Genomic DNA, 19,953 nt, shown 5'->3' on the forward strand with positions numbered 1-19,953 from the left:
CACTTTTATTGGGGTAGGGATATTAGAACTACAATACATACAAATATTCTGAATATCTCATACTTTTACCATTAACATATGCTGCAGAACTTTTATTCTTTATACCTGCAAGCATATAGTTTAAACAAGTCTTCAAATTGATGCAAATATTATGCCAGATTCTTTAAGCAAAGATTTCCTAAAGTATGAGCAAGAGAAAGATAGAAATCTCACAGGTATGGTTGATCAATCACTTTATCTGACAGTTCCTGCAAATGGATAGACACAAGAAGGTGAAAATAAATGTCCATGAACCTTGTACTATTTGCTCAATTTTTTTCCCAGAAGAATGTGAGACAAGAAAAAATAGATACACTGCAGTTGTATAGCATATGAAATGAATATAAAAGATAAAGAAGAGATGCAAAGTGTCTGAGTAGTTTTCTGAATAGACAATTCAGATGAAAAGCAGACCACCATGAACAAAGCCTTCACGTTATTCAGATAAAATGTGCAATTCCTTTAAATGATGCCATGCAATTAAACAGTTTTAAAAGATCCAAATATATTAACTCCCTCCCCAATCAATATGCTCATACAGTCATACTTTCCTCCATTAGACAGGGAAGTAAATTAATGAAACAGAGGACTTCTATCTCTAATAGACCTTGATGATCAAAACTAAGACTTAAAAAAAAAAAGAAACAGCGTAATAACCAGAAGGGCTGAATAAAGAGCAACCCACCACCCTTCCCCTGCCACAACACATACAAACTCTTCAGCAGCTTTGGAAGGTCCTCAAACGTTCGACAGACAGGCCCTCCATATATGTCATAAGTCCACTTTATACTGCAAAATACATATTTCTACTTTTCTTTATCTCTTCTTCTTCATCTTGGCCTAGGACCCCAAGAAGTTCACTTGGAACACAATAAAAGCTTCCTAACCATCTCTTTGTTTCCCGTGCTATTGTGCCTCACATTCCATTTCAGTAGCAGCAAGCTCTATCTCCCTAAGATGTATATCAGATTGTATAGACCATCTGTTTGAAATCTTTCTATGGTCTTCTACTTCAGAATTTTCCAACACTGTCCCATGCTACAGCCACATCTTTCATCTCTCTTGACCTTGGCTCACAAAACTCCAACTATATTGGCCTTCTTTCAGTACCTCAATACCTCCCATCCTTGGTCTTTGGCACATACTGTTCCTTTAGTCTGGCACACTTGTCCCTGCCTACCTTTCCTATGACGAGGTCTTTTAAATCTCCCTTTCTCAGAAAGATTTTCCATACTAATCTATCTGAAGTGGCAGCCAAGTATTCATTCATATTTAATATTAGCATAATGCTGCTCTACTTCTTGGCATTCACTTTAATTTTCAATCATTTTTATTTGTCTGATTGTTCATTTCTTTATCACATGTAATGTACTGCCAGACCAAATGCTCCATCAGAGCCTATTTTTCTCATTTACCTTTGGACTCCCAGAACTTAGCACAATGACTGACATACTAGAGACACAAATAATTATTTACCAGGCAAGTATTTGAAGATGACTGTATTATCTAGGTTTACCTTTTTTTTTTCTGTTCCTCATCTGTATTGGAGTCTTTCATCTCCTGTGGAAGAAACTGGTCTATTTTGTGGCAAGACCTGAAGCCAAAAATATATGTTGGATGATTAAAAACACAATTGACCCAATAAAGAATGGACAGAATCAGTAACTAAAGATACTGACTGACCCCAGAAAGACTGAATGCTGTATACATCATGAGTCTTCATCAATGATGTAGGCATTTTATTTTTTTTCTTTTATTTTTTCAAACTTCTTTCTGTGAATGGTTTAAAACCCTACTAAGATGCTCATTGGGCTGAGGGTATAGCTCAGTTGGTAGAGTGCTTGCCTTGCATGCACATAGGCCCTGGGTTCAGTCCCCAGCACACACACACACACACACCCAAAAAAAGGAAACACTCATTAATTTAGAGGTTGTTACTTTTATAATTCATTTGTAATTAAAATTAAAAACTCTCTAAAATGAACTCAATTAGTGAATTTGTAATTACTGTCAAAAATAACATTTTTTTCTTAAAGTTAAAAAGCTAAAAATATTCTAGGCACCATTTAACGTGTGTGTGTGTGTGTGTGTGTGTGTGTGTGTGTGTGTATAGAAATGCTCCTAGATTTATGATTAGGTTAAATAAACTGATCGTAAATTGAAAATATTGAATTTTAATTAAAATTGAATAGTCAATAAAATTGAAAAATAGTCAATAAAACTGAAAAGTCAAAAGTGCATCTCATGCACTTCACTTGACCTATCAAGCACTGTGCTTCATCAACACCTAAACGGTAGAGGCCCAGTGGTTTACCCTTGTGAGTTCATGGCTGACCAGGAGCTGTTGCCCAGCATAACACTGCCAGGGTTCCATACATATCTCAACTTGTTGCTATCTTCAGCAATTGAGACTGAATTGTTCCATGAGTCTTCTTAGCTTCTTAACCAATGAAAACTTTCCACTGTAGAATTACAGGGTGACACAGGACAGCCGAGAGAACTTCATCTTTTTGCTAAAATAGAACACAAGTACATTCTTAGTGACTCAGTGTCTGGGGGAAGGAAAACATCAATTAACATAAGTTATAAGACATAAAAGAAGCTAAGTTTTACTGCTTTCAATTGTCCAGAGAAGCTCTAGGAACATATTGCCAAGTGCTGGCCCTGCTGAAACGAATAAATTAGGATTGAAGAATGCTTTACAATTAACATATCAAACCTCCGCACAAGCAGTGATGTTTTTCTTTATGTCTCAATTACACTTATTTATAAGTAAGCTCTTCCTTGGTTCTTGTAAATGGACAGATCATTACCTCAGCTAAGTGTTTACAGTCTTCACTCTCCTCACCAGCTTGACCTCTTCGTGAAAAGGAAAGACAAAATTCCTTACCTATATTCCAGTTAGTAGGGAGTTGAATTTAGTAACTTTGAAAATCCCAACTCATGCTGGGGCATGTTAGGTAAGGTTCCCCAAAGCTTGAATTTCCACTGGTATTCAGAATGTGAGCTACAACATCGTTCTCTATTTCCCTTCACTAAACAATTTCTTTAGCACTAATCAGCACCCTTTAGAGCAGGGATTAGCAAATGTCTTAAATAAAGAGCCAGGTGGTAAATATTACAGGTTTTGTGGGCCAGGTGGTCTTTGCCACAACTACTCAGCTTTACTGGTTTGGTGGGAAAGCAGCCATAGAAAAGACATAAAAAAATGGTCTGGGTTCTAATAAAACTTTATTTGTCAAAATCTTGTGGTGGGCTGTATTTGCCTGGCAGGCCACAGTTTTTCAACATCTGCTTAGAGACATAATCTAAGGAGGATGGGGAATGCCTTTCCACAGTGGAAGCGCTGATCAGCATTCACCAAAGTAGAGCACATCATTGTAACTTAGTCCCTAAGAAGATATTGTGTCTTCATTTTTCTTTAAAAACTGTGTCTGGTATCATTTTAGGCCTTTTCATGGTTCCTTCTGTATATAATGAAAAATTGTTGGTCAATCCTATAAGCTAAAAGATAATGTATGATATCTTTATAATACTAAAGTTATCCTAACAATTTCAAATTCCTGTTGTCTTTTAGTCGTTATTTTTGATCATTTCCTTGAAGGTGACTAGGACAGCCTCTGGGAAACCTGTGTATTACAATTCACATAATAGTACTAAAGTCTCTCTAAAGAAGACCTTCAAGTGTAGATCAAAGTCACAAACAACTGCCCAGAAGGCAATACAGTTGCAAGAAGAGAAGCCACAGCTGAGAAAACAGCCATGTTTTAGAATAAATTGACCATAGGGCATTATAGAAGAGTCTTCATTGATTGAGAATATTTGCAATACAATGTGCTAACTCCATTAGCCAAGAGTGACATTACAAGACTGCTGTGCTGGCTCCCGGTAGCCAAGAGAGAATTGAGCAATAAAGGACAAATGTACATATAAATATATGCAGTTTTCTGAATGGACTGTTATATATGTATCCGATTTTCTTAGAAATTATTTTGGAGATGTATAGTATTAGATCAGAATTGTGCAAAAATAAAAGGGTCACATGTTATTACATTTTGTGAAAGTCATCTATTAGAGAAAAAACTTTATATCCATGGAATTGGCTAATACAATAGCTTTTAAAATGAAGAGAATATATTTAAATATATGTAAAAATGTACATTTAATACTTCAGAAGTTTATAGCCAGCCTGAATGTAACCATTTTAGAAAGAACCAGGTAATGCATAGATAAATACCTACATCTATTTTAGTAAGGAGCAGAGTTCAAATATGGCTTGCAGTATACTAGTAGATTTTTGTCCAAGTTTCAGATGAGGTGAATTAGGTGAGGTAGGCCAGAGATCACAACGCTTTCTCTAGAATCTTGTTGGACTGTTCAAGAAAAGCAATGACAGAGATTTAGCTATAGCTTATAACATTCTTCAGTATTTATCCTAAAGCATTAAATCCATTATACTATAAAAATACATGCATGCCATATCTATAGGAGCACAATTCGCAGTGGCCAAATTACGGAACCACATCAAATTTGGAACACACACACACACACACACACACAAAGGTATGGGCTATAGGGCAAGTTTTACTATAGGGAGGATGGATAGAGTTTGATCTTAATCCCACTGACACATACATAAAGCACGAAAAGAGTGGCAGCACTTGAATATACGAAGAGGGAGAAGAGGTCAACATAACTGCAGTTAACTCCTATGATGATATCTGGATTCACTAAGATCATTCTCTAACATGCAGCCAATTCTTTCACTCTTCAAAAGAAACTTCAAATATCCCAACAAATATTTGAAATATTTGCTTTCAACTTTGAAAATAATAAAAAAAAATCTATTTCAAACTCTGAAAGGACTGTCTTGAACTGATAGTTAGTCCTCATTTTAAAGGTGAATTATGTAGAAGCAGGCTTATTCTAATGCTTCAACCAAGGGACACTGGGATGTAAAAGAACAATGGTTTTCCAACTAGCAGATTCATCTCAGAACCTGAGAGACTTGATTTGTCAGGCCTTCTTTTCCATTCCTTTGCTTCTCTTCTCTTTTAGTTCTTCAGACTATTCTAGAAACATAGATGCCCACTGAACATGTGTTTAACTTTGGCTCTGGCATTTCCCTCCATACCCACTTCCCCTCTCTCTATCCCCCTCCTTTTCCTTTTCCATTCCTATTCTCTTTTTATAGCCCCACCATCTCGTCTGTCTCACTTCTGTTCTTAGCACCCCCTTTCTATCCCCTTTGCCCTTCTCTGTACATCTTTGTCTTTTTCTGACTTCAAAGCTTCACAATGAAGCTGAAATATATTTGTAATTATTTCAGTCATTGGAGTGACTGAATTTATTTTCTGAACTTGGCTTTTAAAAGTAAATGAAGATAAGGTCACATATGTGTGTACATATGTACATACATGAATTTATAGTTTACACATACATGTACACACATATACATACATATAAAATGTTATGTTATTCTATAGAAGCAAAGACAACAAAATGTAGTTGCTTTTATGTACAGGACATCCCTTTGTTTTATTTTCTAGTTCTTCCTGTGGATCTTCCCCTCACTCAGCTATTCAGAAGTAGTACCTTGACCTATGAATCTGCTCCTGACCTTTCAAAAGATCAATACATAGTCACATTAGCCTTTTTTTTTTTTTTTCATTTTGAAATGATCAGAAACTGGTGCCAAACTTTCCCGTTGCAAGCATGAACATTTAGGAGAGGTGAGAGGAAAGACCTATTTGGTCTTACATTTTACACAATTAAGCAACCTGCTGTCTTAGCCCAGCACACCAGAAAATATACCATGCCTCCTTGTGGTTTCTTTCTAATGTCATAATCTACTCCAGCTGTAAGCTGTCCAAACTTCCCTTCTATCTGGAGAGCCCAGGTTCTCTTGCATACTGTGGAGCTCTATCATATCACCATTTCTTATCTTTCAACCCATTTCTGGGCTTATTTATGTATGCAAAAGTGGAGTTTTTGTCCTCTGGGGTATTGGCAGGCACCCTGCGGTCTGAATCCTCTTGTCCTTGAACATTAGACACTCTGTTACCAATGAAAAGCCGCCAGAGAAATCATGTAGATCAGCAGTCTCAGAAATTCCACTTTTATCTTAGTTGATTAGCATGTTTTTTTTTTTCTCTCTCTCTTCCTACTGTCAGCACAGAAAGATGTCAAGAAAAGGAAAATGTAAAGTTAATGCTGTTGGAAAGGCAATGGAGAATTATACAGTTCAGTTTGCAGGAGTAAAAAAGTCACATTCCTACTACTGGTGTATCTTCCACCAAAGATTATAGAGGTTTCCAGTAATATTTGAAAAGTGAAATTCTCTTGGATGAATTTTACTTTTCTATTATCTTATGATATAGGGATGTGTTGTACTATAGCACTACAGATTCTCTTCTTTGGGTGCCAAACCTCTTGTGCTAGGGACCTGTGTTAATTGCCTGCACATTCCTGCCTAAGTCCTCCCTGCAGTCTGCTCCTATCCCTTTCATTCATTTTGGTTCTTTTAAATGTCATGAGTAACCTCTGACACAGCTCCAGTCTCTCCTCAGTTTTTATCCTCCTCTTTATAGCATTGACACTGTTGAGCACCTGCTCCTTCTTTCTTAGTCTTCTCTTGGTTTCCATGGTACTGTTCTTTGCTCTATAACCTTTGTGAAGGATTCTTTGTTTTCATTGATGGATCTTCTCCCTCCTTCTACAACCAAGCTGTGGGTTTCACCAAGGCTATTATCTTAGCCTTCTGCTTGTCTTCATCTACATGTATTCATTTGTCCCATCATCTTATTTTCAATATGCATCCATACATCGTGTGTGTGTGTGTGTGTGTGTGTGTGTGTGTGTGTGTGTGTATACTCAAAGTTTATCTGTTTATTTTTCCTTCTCTCCGCCCACTTGGTACACTGTGATGGTGATGGTTAATTTTTAATGTTACCTTGATCGGGCTAAAGGACACGCAAATAGCTGATAAAACATTAATTTAGGGTAAGTCTGTGAAGGTGTGTAAAGAGATTAGCATTTAAATCAGTAGACTGAATAAAAAAAAATTCTCTCACCAATATGAGTGGATAGCCTCTAAGTGGTTGAGGGTCTAAATAGAACAAAAAGTCAGGAAGGGTGAATTTTCATCATCTGGAGCTGAGGCATTCATTTTTTTTGCCCTTAGACATCAGCAGTTCTGGTTCCAGGCTCATAGGACTTGAATTGGGAGTTGAATCTACCAAATGCAATACCCCAAAGCCAGTCTATCAAAAGATCTGACAACTTGAATGCATTCTACAAACTACCATATTAGTTTAAGGACCTCGGACACTTGAGTACTGCATTAAATTCAAATTCTTTTGCATGACTTTCAGGACTTTCCACATATGGCATTAATCTGTTTAATCTTGGTTTTCATGACTCTTCAATGTGGGTCATCCCTGCTGTTCAAGAAAATCTCTTTCATTCTGGATATGCAACTTCACCAACCTTTACATCAGTTCTACCTCTCCAGAGTTAGTGCTGTGGTTTTAGGTGGAACTTCTTTGCCTAGTCACTGTATCTATTAACTGTCTTGAAGGACAAATAATTGTGTGATAATTGAATATTGCCCAACAATAATCAGTGATTTTATAGGAAGTCCTTGTATCCCAGTGGTTAAGAATAGCCTTGAGAATGAGGGCTGTGCTGAAACCCTTGTTATGATAACAAAATCCAGGGCAAATTTGGGGAAGTTACTTACGTTAGCATGATCATTTTAAATGTATCTATCTTCACTATACTGAACCCAATTTCATAGTTTCTTTTAATGAATGGGTGCTGCAGTCTGGCTGGGCACAATTCAGGAGCCACTTATCAAAAGAAACGAACTTTATTTTTAGAACCACACATGCCAAACAAAACAGCTCCTCAGGAAAAACCCTCAGGTCCCAACTGCCTCCACCAGCTTCCCACAAGCCTCTCACACAAACACAAGCCTCACCACCTCCCACAATCCTCCTGCTCTTGAGGCTGATTGGCTGGGCCGCATGGGCTGAGCCAAAGAAGTCCCCCAATGAGCATCACCGCAGAGGAGCCAATCAGCTAGATGTTGCTGGGGCTGCTGTGAGCCAATCATCAGCTGGCAGTCTGAAAGGGTGGGGAAACAGCCCAATGAGCATCACCACAGAGGAGCCAATCAGCTAGATGTTGCTGAGGCCGCTGTGAGCCAATCATCAGCTGGCAGTCTGAAAGGCAAAGAACCTCACCCCCCTGCTGGTACAAAGACCTCTCCACAGGTGTGGCTGTATACTGGACGGATAGTCAGTGATGGGTAAGATCCAATTGCAGTGGTACAAACCTAAGACAGGAGGCTGACACCTTGAGGTCAGCTCATTGGATAACGGGTAAGGACCATATGTACTATTGGACAACTTAAGGCAGGCACGGTCCCTAAGCCACATGCTTGTTGTTTTAACAGAGGGGGAGATGTTGAGAGCCACAGCCGAAGGGGCCCCAGCAAACTTCCAGCTGACAGCAAACTTCCAGACTGCCAGCTGATGGATGGGAATAAGCAAATGGTGAGAATAAACAAAATAATAAGCATACATTGATGACTAGAAATTAATGAATTGTTGGAAACTGAAGGGACATACAGGCACATGATGGCAGGCAGACTGATGGTAACACAGGGTTTATTATTATATATTATATCCAAGCTGGAGTATAGTAATTAGAAAATGACTGGGAATATGTACATACACTCACATTATGTACAAATGTGTGTGTTTGTGTGTGTGTGTGGGGGGGGGAGTGTTGAATGAACTATACAGAATCCTCAAATCTGAAGTTTGAATCTAAGACTTAGTGAGTTTCTCAATTTAATATTTCTAAACAGTAAGTTTTTTGCTAAGCCAAGGAAAGCTTCTTGAGAAGCTGGCCTAGGTTCCTTCCTCATTATGTATCACAAAGAGTTCCTTGCAGCGTGTGACTGAGCAGACAGGAAGAATCTTTGGCTTAGTTGCTTGGTATCATCATTTACTAGCTTGTTTCTATTCTCTATCACATAATAAGAGGTTTTCCTTAAAATAGTCCAGCAGTAATGCTTTACAAATGATTAGTTCCATGTAGTCCTTTAAGAAAGGACATAACAATTACAAAAATGTTTATGATACAACTTAAATGATTTCACAATACTTGTCCATCAAAGCATCTTCAACATTGACATTAATAATATATTTTCATTGCTTTTCTAATTACATGTAGACAACAAGTATTTCATAGCTATATGAAAAGATCTGGTACCTAGATAAAATTGTAAAATGAAACAAATTCCCATGGTACCCTCTACATATCTTCCTGAGTTCTTCTACCACATCTTACAAGTAACCACACCTTTCCTTTGTCTCACTGTTAAGCTGAGCTCCCAGGAAGCCCCCTCAATAGAGTATCTCACACAGGCCACCTTCTTCCAAAGTTTTTCAGAGTCCGTAGTCACAATTTCTAGTTTATGCCCCTGCTTTCTCTTTGCTTGCTTTTCCCGTTCCCTGTAATAGCTGAACAAAAACATCATCTGATTATCACAGTAAAACTATGCATACTGGAGTATGAATAGTTCAGAAGCTTAGTATTCTCAAACATACCTTGAAATGTTGGCTAATTAATGCAATTAAATCTCTAACTTTTGATCTGTCAAGAATCAGATTTGGACAGCTCATGCGTGTCCTCAATAGTCAAAAAGCTCATCTACACTTTATCATGAGGAGGAGGTTTATCACTTACTATGCTTCAAATGGCAAGCAGATATTAGCATTAATTGTTTCAAACAGCCATTGTAATGCTCCATTTAGTGATAAGAGGAAGGGGCTTAATGATGGGACTGCTTATGTGCCATCTTGTTTTGTCACTTCAATCTCCTAGATGTTTTATTTACAGATAACTTATTCGAGTACTGTTATATAAGATTATTAAAATAATCATAATAAGACATAGTTCCTTTTCTCAGAAGCCCCAGTTTTCTACTCTGATTGTTTTCTGGGGTGAGGATTAGCAAACACTTTTTGAAAAGGTCCAAATTATAAATATTTCAGGTTTTGCTGGCCAAGAGGCAAAATCAAGGATATTGTGTGGGTACTTATTACATAAGAGAAAACAAATTTTCATACATATTTGATTCATGAAATTTAAAAACCTACTTACAAACACAGAAATTTGAATTTCAAACAATTTTTATTTTTCACAAAATATTTTTAATTTTTCTCTAAATCATTTAAAAATGTAAAAACCATTCTTAGCTTATGAGTCTTCCAAAACAGGGAGAGAGGGATGGGGATAGAGGTGAGAATGATGAATTTGATTGTAGTTTTTCAAAATTTATATTCAGAAATAACTTAGTTATCCCAAATTTATTAATTCACATTTCTACCTTCAAAAGGAAATCAACATCAAACATAGTTCAGCTATGACCTACTAGCTTCATTAGATAATATAAAGGTTATATTGTATATGGAAAAAAGGCTCTCCAGTGTTTGCATGTCACAAAAAAAATAAACTAAAAATTAAATCAGAAGAAAAAAATAAGAAAGGAGTATATATTGGCTCCAAATAAATAAATAAATAAATAAATAAAGCTGTGGTTTCAAGCAAAACCAGATGCAAGTTCAGAATTTTGTCTTTGTCTTCTCTCAGCTTTTCTCTCAGTGCAGATTTCATTGTCAGTCACTGCAAAAAGTCTTCTGCACATGGTGGAGAATACAACTACAAGCAGCTGAGGCTCACATATGCCAACATGTTCATCTTAAGAGGATGGTTTCTCTATCCTTGGTTCAGTATATAAAATCTCAGGATGGATATCTGTAATAGATGCTGTTAGCACTTCACCTAAATCCTCTCAGGGCCAGGGCCATTTTTCATGCATGAATCTCCCAGGGAGCTTTCACTCCAGCCAGCACCTGCATCTCTTTGTTAGAGGACTTGCCTTCAGGCAAGCTGGAGCCAGTTTAGCTATACACACAGATCACTAAGTGCTGGAAATCTATGTTCCTGGCAGGTATCCTTTAATCAATGACTGACAGGTGTGGAAATGCATCCGAGTTGGCTTACCCAAAAGTGAATTGTAGTCCAGTTTTTACAGCTTTCCTATGGGATCGAGTCAAAGTACCTGTGGAAAAAGGAGTTAACAGCAAGACTGAAACCTAGTCTTAAAAAGACTGGCTAAAGGTTTGCCCCTGGCTGGCTTTTGGGAATGTGATTTTGGAAGGTTTTCCATCATTTGCTGTTAAAAAAGTCATTGTATCTAACCTGTTTGTACAAACAATGAGGTTTATGCTGAACACCTGCTTTCATTTAGGTAGCTTGGAATTTGAGGATATGATAGACTGAGTATGCCAACATGACCAGCCCCCAGTAAAAGCCCTGAGCCTCTAGTGAGTTTTCCTGATTTGGCAAGATTGCATAAACTGTCAAAATTCATTTACTGTAGGAATTAAATATTTACATGACTCTTCTGGGAGATGACCCTCAAAAGCTTAATCCTCATGTTCTTTGGACTTCACTCCAGGTGCCTTTTCTCTATGCTGATGTTGCTTTGTATCTTTTCTCTGGGGGAAAAAAAAATCACTGTCCTTCAATACAATTGTGTGCCGAATCCTCCTAGTGAACATTGGAACCCTGGCATAGCACCCTTCACAGTGCTCTTCTCCATACTGCAGCCTTGCATGACTTTCTCTCTTTCTTTATACCACTTTCCTCCTCCCTTCTTTTCTCTAATTTTTCTTGGAAATATTTCCTAAAAAAATCACTTTTTCCTCCTCCCCATTCAAGGTCCATTTGTGGGGAGCCCAGTCTAAGATTTTTTCAGTGCAATCCCTACATAAGTACTGTGATCAGGAAAATGAGGTGCAATTAAAGCTCAGACCCTGGACATGTGCTCATATCTGTAGCCAGGAAGAAAACGACTTTTCGCCATGACTAAGTGGGTGGAGGGCAAGTGCCAGACACACAAATCATAGCTTAATTACAGATAATATGAATCTTTTTCTAAGATATAAAGACTGATAGCTTTGTGAAAAATAGTTTTGAGGGAACAGGCTCACCTGAAAATGCCTTTCTTCTTATTGGCCTTTTTTTTTTTTTTTTTTTTTTGTGGTGCTGGGGATTGAACCCAGGGCCTTGTGCATGCAAGGCAAGCACTCTACCAATGATACCAGCTAAGCTATATCCCCAGCCACTTGTTGACCATTTTTTATAAAGCAAGATTTTATTATCACACGACTGCAGTTTATAAATCAGAAAAACATGAAAGTAGTATTGAAACGAAGAAGCTCATCATTTTGCAAGTCTTGCTAATGGCTAAGTGACTTGCTTCCAGCTTTTCAGCATCTAATTTGAGCTTGTGCCTGGAAAAAATGAAAAATTAATTTGTTTGCAAAATTTCAATGAAAACTCCAAAGAAGTTTGAAACTGTCTATCTGCCTTTCTTCTTCTTCTTTTTTCTCTAAGCAATTTATCAGTACAAGTTTCTCTTATGCACTTGGGAATCCATTTGTTTTAGTCAGCTTTGTTGCTGTTGTGACTAAAGGATATGACCAGCACAATTGTAGGGGAGGAAAATTTATTTGAGGGCTCACAGTTTCAGACGTCTTAGTCCAGAGAAGGCTGGCTCCATTCCTCAGGGTTTGAGATAAGGCAGAACATCATGGTAGAGTGTGTGGCAGAGGGAAGCAGCTTACATCATGGTGGTCAAGAAGCAAAGAGAAAGGGTCTAGCTCCAATTACAAAATGTATACCCATAGCCACGCCCCCAATTAACCACTTCCTCCAGCCACACCCCACCTGCCTCTAGTTACCATTCAGTTAATCCCATCAGGATTTAATTCACTGATTTGGTGAAGACTCCCACAATCTATTCATTTCTCCTCCAAACCTTCTTACATTGTCTCACATGTGAGCTTTTGGGGGCCATCTGATATCCAAACCATAACACCATTGCTTTTTCTTTTTTCTTAACCAGGATTTCTTTTATCCTATTGTGAAAAGGTCTGATTATGAAAGTAATGCACTCACCTTGAAAGCATTTCAAAAGATCCAAAGATGTTCAAAATAAAAATAAGTCATCCATACTTGAACTTACCAGAGTTATGGCTTTTTAATGAATATATTTCTATTTGCTTACAACTGACAACATTTCATCCTTCACTTTTTATGCTTTAAAAATATATTATAAGTATCTTCTTAAGTCATAAAAGTTACACAGAAATCTACTTCATTGTTATATGATCAAATAGTATTCTATTCAAGACTGTCATCATTCATTTAATTATTTCTCTATTAATAGTGGCTTTAGTTGTTTCTAATTTTTCTACCCAATTACACAGTAAAATATGGTAATATTTCTTTATGAACTCATGAAAGCTTACTGTAGAATAAGGTCCTACAAGTTGATTGGCTGGTCAAAGTATAGGTATATTTAAATTTGAAAATAATTTTGAAATTGGCTCAAAAGAGGTTGGACATATTTTAATTCTCTCAGTAATATACAAGAATACCAGTATCCATATACCTTCACTAACATAAAGTATCTTACATCACTAAAAATTTTACCAATCTAATAAAAATATAGTTTTATTTTACATGTTTTGATAATCAGTGTCTTGGAGCATCTTGTCAACTATACTTTAGTAAACTATATTTTAATGATCAAAATTAAACATGTTTTTCCTAATAGGTAACTATATAAATTTTGAATAGTTAATTATCAGTCATATTTTTCCTTTTATTTCTCCTTTAGTTTGTTTAATGTAAATTTGTTTTTCTATTCCAAACTTTAAATTGTTTCTACCTAATTTGTTCATTTTACAACTCATGAGTTCTCTTTGTTGTTATGTTAAGCAGGTCTCTCTCACCTCCATGTTAGAAATACAATTTCCTGTTTTTATAGTAAAATTAGTACATTGCATTCATCTTTCTCTTTATATCATTTTATTTCTTCTTTGAAGCTTTACCTTTAAAATATGTGTCCCTTATCATCAAATTCCACTTAATCATCACTTAGTCTAGCTAAGTACATTTCCTTCCTTTCATCTTTTCTCAAAGCTAGTCTTCATTCTCACAAATTCCTTATCTGAATTTCACTCAATTTACCTAATTGGTTCCTCTCTATCCACCTAAGGCTTAAAGGAGTGAGCATGCTTTTTCAAGTGCAGATTCATTAGTTACATGCAGAAGATGAGTTCTGCCCTTTTCACATAATGCTTTCCATTCCAACTAAATAGGGATCATGTTTCCTACCCTTTCACACAGCAATTTCAATTTGTACTCACGTCTTTTACATTTCACTTTAAATGAATCAGGTATGCCAAAAATTGAAGCATAGACCTGTTTCCACTTTTCTCTTCATTTCAGTGGGTTCCCTCTCTCTTCATTTTCTTACTTGTATTAATGACATCTAACTATAAGTTTATGAGTTTCCTAAGGCCACTATAACAAAGTGTCATAAATCATATAGCTTAAACAACAAAATTTTATTGTCTCACAGTTCCAGAGATTAGAAGCTTAAAATCAAGATTTTGATAGGATCAGTTCATCTGAGTGACATGAGGCAGAATCTATCCCAGGCTTGTCTCCTAGCTTCTGGTGATTGGGTGATGAGCTTTGGCATTCTTAAGCCTGTGGGGGCATCACTCTATGCTGTATCATCACCTTCACATATTCTCCCTCTGTGCCATCTATGTCAACATTTTCTCTTTACATAAGGACAACAATCATACCAGATTAGGGGTTAACACTTCTCCAGAATTATCTCATCAAAGTACACCTACTATCTCTATTAAAAAAACAATCACATTCTGAGGTACTGGAGGTTAAAATTTGGGTGTGGTAGGAACATAATTCAATTAATAACACTCAGGCATGAAGCTGTAAAACTATTTTTGTGGCCTGTCCCTCCAACCTTCCAAACCCCAGCAGTATCAAATCATGCCAAGACCTATACAACATCCTATTATCATCACTACCTTTTCATGCAATAGTTCAGAATAGTTCAGGTTCTCTTTACCCACCCCTGCGCTACTACAAAAGTAGTACAAAAGGTGTACAAAAGTCTTCTATTTTCACTATTCAATTCATCCTAAACCCTGAAAATTTATCAGTTCTTCCAAATTACAGCTGGTAAATTTTTCAGTAATTCTTCATTAGCTGTAAATAAAATGCAAGTAACTTACCTTTGTATTTCAGACAGTGGTTCATAGCCAAATCTTCCCTAAACAGCAAAGCCTGAGATAAATAGAGAATTCATGAATCCTATTTTTGAAAGAGAGCTTAAAAGAACATATGAGAAGAATGAAACCAGAAAAGTGGAAATGTCAATTTAAGGAAGTGTTACTGAGCAGGTTATTGCTGTAGGCAGCAGTTCTTCTCTTGGGAACTCCAAGGATCCATGGAGAGCAGTCTTTAGAAACGTCTACCTGATGGGATAAAATTGATGATTTTATCCATAAGGTCTCCCAGATAGTTGTGTCAGATCAACTAAGCAGGTTCTGCAGAAAAATCACATGTTATATAGGAGCCCCAGGTCAGCAAGTCAGAGATTTCTGGAGCAACTGACTTGAGGTGCTGTCAGGATACCTTTGCACAGTTGGTTACCATGGCAATGAGTAAACAAATGGACCAACATGGTGTGGGGTGGGACATTAGGGACTTTCCTGATGTTCAAAACAAGTGGGAAGGTTTACAGGCATTATCTTGAAGTCAGAGATAGTATCTCTAAAGCATGTTCCATAATCTGCACAGAGATCACAGAATCCACTGGAAGAGATTTCTTTTTTCTCAAGAGAAAAGAGATAGCCACTTTCCTAGGGCAAAACTTGGGCAGAAAGTTTTCTTGGTCATTGTCGAGACTGAACATAGGGAGTTCCTGTTATTGAAGCTGGTGGGATCCTTATCAAAGAGCACAAATTACAAAGATGTATGGGTAACACAAGGAGAAAAGGTTTTATGTTCTACTCAAGAATTGTTGAGTTAGAAAGAAAGTTAAGATGGCAGTGTTCATCAAACAGCTATAAATAAAAGCTTGAGAATTTAGGTGTGACCTGGAACTGAAAATTATGATGCCATCTGCAAATATATTTTAATAAAAAAATTCAAAAATATGTTTGGAATTATAAATGAAATTAAAGAGAGGAAAAAGAAGCCAAATAAAATAATTTAAGTAACATTTATATTTAGAGTTTGGAAAGTTGAAGTGTTAGAGAATGAGTCATAAGATAAAAGAAATAGAGAATCAAAAGATTATTGTGTCACAGAAGTCAATAAAAAGAGTTTTAAGGAGGAGGAAGAGGCCAATAGTGTGAAATGCTGCAGAACTGCAGAGGATAAAGGAACTGAGTTAGATTTTGCAATTGAAGTTTATCTATGCTAGTAAACCAAGAAGGACCACTGTCCCAAATATCCAGATGATTTAATAAAATGTGTACTGAATGTATCCATGTATTCAGTACTACATATTACCTGGAATTTCATTCATCTCCTCAAGGAGTATGTGTTATCCTTGGGTAGGACAGATGATATTGGATAGAATTACAATAAAGTTAATTTATGACTACTTAACATTTTAGAGTTGGAGAGAGAAAGAGAGAGGGAGAAAGGAAGGAAGGCAGAAGGAAGGAAGGGAGGGAAGGAAGAAAGAATTTATTTTATAAAAGTTGCATCATTTTTAAGACAATTTTTAAAAATTTGTGATACTTGTAGATTCAAAAGCCATTGCAAAAAAAATATGAAAAGATTCTGTGGATTCTTTACTTGTTCCCCTGCCCAAATGTTAGTTTCTTAAAAAATTGTAGTAAATTATCACAATGAGAATATATTGATATCATATAATTAAAATATGATGCATTTCCATTTATTTCTATTGTTGAGCAAAGTAGTCCATGGGACGAATTTAATACAATTTGCTCACCACTCACCATCAGGGTTGTTTTCAGTTTAGGTTATTATGAATGAAGTTACAATAAATATCATTATAAAGATTTTTATGTAAACATCTCTTCATTTATCTGTAAATGCCCAAGTGAGCAAGTGTGTTGGGTCATACATTAGTTGCATGTATAATCTTTTAGGACTTCAAAATATAGTGACTGTACGTCTTTATATTTCTACCAGCAATGAATGAGAAATCCAAACTTTCCAGTTTCTTGCTGCATTTGGTCTTGCCCCTATATTTTAGTTTAGCCATTCTGATAAGTATGTGTTGATGTCTCATTGTGGCTCTAATTTACATTTCCATAATGTTCAATGATGTGCATTTTTTCATGTACTATTGACTTATGAAAATCTTTTTTTGATGAAGTACCTTTTTGTGCTTTTTGCCTGTGCTCCAATTATACTATTTATTTTTAGACTTGAATTTTGAGAGTTCCTTATATATGTTAGGAAGCACATGTTAAATATGTGGCTTAAAAGATTTTCTAGTCTCTAGTGTTTTTTCATCTACTTAATATGATCTTGCATAGAGAAAAAAGTTTACATTTTAATGAAATAAAATTCATCATTTTTAAAAATGGTGCTGTTGTGTGAAGTCTGGGAAGTCTTTGCATAGTTCTACATTCTGAAAAGATTTTCTCATATGCTTATTTCTAAAGGTTTTATAATTTTGCATTTAACATTTAAGTCTCTGATTCATTTTTAAGTTTTGTTAGATGTGACACTTAGGTCCAGTTTGTTATTGTGTTGTTGTTTTTTAACCTTGCTCCAAAATATTTGTTGAAAAGGTACTTTTCTTACTTTTTAATTGTTTTAAAATGTTCTTTCTTTCTTTCTTTCTTTCTTTCTTTTTTTTTTTTTTTTTTTTGTGGTGCTGGGGATTGAACCCAGGCCTTTGTTCTTGCAAGGCAAGTACTCTACCAATTGAGCTATATCCACAGCCCTGTTTTAAAATGTTTGTACATGTATTTCTAGAATTCCTATTCTGTTTCAGTAATTCATGTGTCTATCCCTCCACCACCATCACACTGTCTGGATCACTATAGCTATAAGTCTTAAAATTAGAGTGATTACTCTTTATGCTTCTTTTTCTTACTTCACATCATTACCTTTCCCTGTAAATTTTAGGATAAACTTGTCTATATCTATAAAAATATCTTATTGGGATTTAAATAAAATTAATGGTGTATATGTCATAGAAAAAAATTGATGTATTTACTATGTTTTCTTCTAATCCATGAACATGGTACATCTCCATTTACTTCATCTCCTTTGATTTGATCAGTGTTGTGTAGTTCTCATCATATAGGCCCTGCTTATGTTTGCTTAGATTTTCACCTAAACTTGTCATCTTTTGAGCTGATATATACAGTATTGTACTTTTAATTTTAGTGTTACTATATTCATTGTTAGCACACAAAAGTACAATCTAATGTTGAAGTCTGTGACTTTGCTGAACCCATTTATTAGTTGCAAAGACTGTTATTTTTGTTTTTCTACATTTCTTGAGATTTTCTTCATAGAAAATCTTATCATTTTTCAGATAGAGACCATTTTGCCTCTTTCTGATGTCTCTCTCTCTCTCTCTCTCTCTCTCTCTCTCTCTCTCTCTCTCTCTCCATATTACACTCCAATAGAACTTCTAACACACCTTTGCATAACAACAGTGAGAATTTATTTCTGTGGAATTTTCTTTATTAACTGAGATAGGTTCTTGTATTCCTGTTTTTCTGAGACTTTATATGAATGGCTATTGAGTATATTCTATAACTGCAATAATTCATTAAACATATCATTCCTGATATACATTATATATTCATTTTCTTCATGTTTATTATCTGTTTCTTCTACTAATTGGGAAGATATACAAGTGTAGGAATTTTGTTTTGCCCACTGCTACATTCCTAACACTTAGAAAAGTACTAATACACAATAATAACACAATAACTATCTCTCAAATGGAAGAGTGATTAAGGTAGACATTTATTTTTATGTGGTGCTGAGGATTGAACTCAGGGCTTCACTTGTGCTAGATGAGCGCTCTACCACTGAGCTACAACCCCAGCCCCCAAACAGCATTCTTAATAGTCAAGTAAAAGTGCAAACTTTGGTGGAGGGGATATTTTTCATTTTAATCTATATGCTTATGCATTGCTTCAAGTTTTGAAAACAGGAATGTAATTGTATGTTGGTTTCCCAATTTAGAAAACTGTGTTTCTAAGAAATTTCCCAGTTTCTGCCTTTTACTAATTTAAGTCTTAAAAAACACAGAGAACCACAGTTATTTTACATTTTTTCAGTGTTTTTAAATTTTATTTCTAGTAAGAAATTCTCAAGAAAAATGTGAAAATTTGCTCATCTTTACCTAAACTTGGATTGTTTATTCTCTAACTCAAATATTTAACAAACACTTGCTGACACAATACATCATACTGGACTCTTCGAGGGATTAGAGATTCAGTATTTAAATGACTTGGATGTGGTTACTTCCATTCTCACAACAGGAAAAAAAAATGCTAAAAACTAAAAATTGATGTTTTTTTCTTAAAATGGACCCGTCAAAATATTGAAGTCATAGGGCGAAGTGTTACCGTGAAGTCTGGAGGTAAATATGAAGAATTACAACCAAAATTATTTTACCTGGAGTGGAAGCCATTAAAGCTATAACTGGTTGGAATGCTTAACATGATTTTGATGAATTTCCAGAAGAAGAATGTAAACTTTTATGAAAGTAAGAAACTTCCAAAAGCTACAGTTTTAAAGAGAACCCCACAGGGTTACAGTATGGTAACAATGGAATCTTACAGTTCTACAGCTATAAAATTTATATTCTATTTAAGGAGTGTTTAGGCATACCTAAAGACAACAGGGAGAAAGACATAATCACACTAGAAGCATGTGAAACCCTTAACACCTGTAGCCATAACATATAATAAGAATCACTAGCCAAATTAACTTCAA

At 35.8% G+C, this 19,953-nt stretch overlaps 1 long non-coding RNA gene across 12 annotated transcripts in view; it reads right to left on the minus strand.

The window, feature by feature from the left end:
* Window positions 1-559: 559 nt before the first annotated feature.
* The window catches only part of LOC120884475 (uncharacterized), a 240,074-nt gene continuing 220,680 nt past the window's right edge, over window positions 560-19,953 (minus strand). For 4 of the 12 annotated variants that reach the window (XR_013436865.1, XR_013436863.1, XR_013436866.1 and 1 more), the window contains 5 exons: window positions 15,237-15,288; window positions 11,119-11,176; window positions 4,281-4,412; window positions 2,354-2,552; window positions 560-1,633 (listed from right to left, as the gene is read on the minus strand). This is a non-coding gene — a long non-coding RNA (uncharacterized LOC120884475). Of the gene's footprint in view, window positions 1,634-2,197; window positions 2,553-4,280; window positions 9,573-11,118; window positions 13,201-15,236; window positions 15,289-19,953 lie in introns of those variants that run through there. The other 8 variants (XR_013436868.1, XR_013436871.1, XR_013436869.1 and 5 more) reach the window with 5 other exon arrangements.

Source organism: Ictidomys tridecemlineatus, chromosome 3 (genome assembly GCF_052094955.1).
Source record: "Ictidomys tridecemlineatus isolate mIctTri1 chromosome 3, mIctTri1.hap1, whole genome shotgun sequence".
Lineage (NCBI taxonomy): Eukaryota > Metazoa > Chordata > Mammalia > Rodentia > Sciuridae > Ictidomys > Ictidomys tridecemlineatus.